Source organism: Numida meleagris, chromosome 27 (assembly GCF_002078875.1).
Source record: "Numida meleagris isolate 19003 breed g44 Domestic line chromosome 27, NumMel1.0, whole genome shotgun sequence".
NCBI classification, from domain to species: Eukaryota; Metazoa; Chordata; class Aves; order Galliformes; family Numididae; genus Numida; species Numida meleagris.
Window position 1 is genome coordinate 1,009,689 of NC_034435.1, and position 1,481 is coordinate 1,011,169.

The window sequence follows — 1,481 nt, forward strand, 5'->3', positions numbered from 1 at the left end:
GGTTGCAACGGGAGCTGCAAAATGCAGCGCGGAGCTGCAGCACCAACTGCAGCACAAATTGCGACGGGGTTTGGTTACCGGGGGGGGGGGGTGATGTGAGATGCAACAGAGGCTGCGCTATCCACTGCGACGGAGGCTGCAGCACACGGACGTTGCAGCGTAAATTCCGATGGGAGTCGTGGCACGAATGGCAACGCACGCTGCCGGGCGCGCTGCGTGGTGAGCTGCGATGCGGGGGGGGCAATGCGAACTGCAGCACAGATTGCAACCCGGGGGGGCACGGCGCAGGACGGGCTGCAGCGCTGGCTGCCGATGAACTGCAGCACAAAGTGCAGGGCTGCAGCACGAAGCTGCGATGCAAAGTGCGGGGTAGAGTTGCGGTATAAGTTGCAGTACGAGTCGCAGTAGCAGTGGCAACATCAATTGCAGCACGAGCCGCTGTACCAATGGATATAAACTGCATTAGGAGCTGCAGGAAAAACTGCACCGGGAGCTGCAAAATAAACTGGTTTGAGCTGCAAGGTGAGCTGCGTATAAATGGCAATACGGGTTGCAGTGTGGGTGGCAATATAAATTGCAATACAAATTGCAATATGAGCTGCAATATAAACGGGAATTTGAGTCGCAAGATGAGCTGCAATACAAATTGCAAGATGGGCTGCAGTATGAGTACCAATCTAAATTGCAATACGAGCTCCGATATGAGTGGCAATATAAATGGCAATGTAAATTGCAGTATGAGTTGCAATACACATTGCAATATGAGCTGCAACATGAATCCCAATGTGAGCTCCAACACGAGCTGCAATATAAACTGTGATCCGAGTAGCGAGATGAGCTGCAATATACATTGCAAGATGAGCTGCAATATGAGTTGCCATATAAATTGTAATATGGGTTGCAATATGGGTGGCAGTATGAATCCCAATGTGAGCTCCAACACGAGCTGCAATATAAACTGCAATAGAAATTGCAGTACGAGTTGCAATATAAGTTGCAATATGAGCTGCAGTAGAAGCTGTGGCTTGAGCTGCAAGATGAGCTGCAATATAAATTGCAATCTGGGTTGCAATGTGCGTGGCAACGTAAATTGCAAGGAGAGCTGCACTATGAGTTGCAGTATAAATAGGTGCAGCGTAAGATGCAATACATATTGCAATACGGGCTGCAATGAGTTGCAATGCAAACTGCAATATGAGCTCCAGCGTGAGTTGCAATACAAATCGCAATGTGAGCTGCAATATAAATTGCAATGTGAGCTGCAATATCAATTGCAATACGGGCTGCAGTGTGAGTGGCAACAGGAATCCCGAGGTGAGCGCCGAGACGAGCTGCAACAGAAGCTGCAATCTGAGTCGCAATGCGAGCTGCAATATAAACTGCAAGGTGAGCTGCAATGCAAACTGCAACAGGAGCAGCACCGCGCCGCAATGCGAACCGCGCTCTGAGCTGCACGCAACCCCCCCCTGCTGCAACGGGGG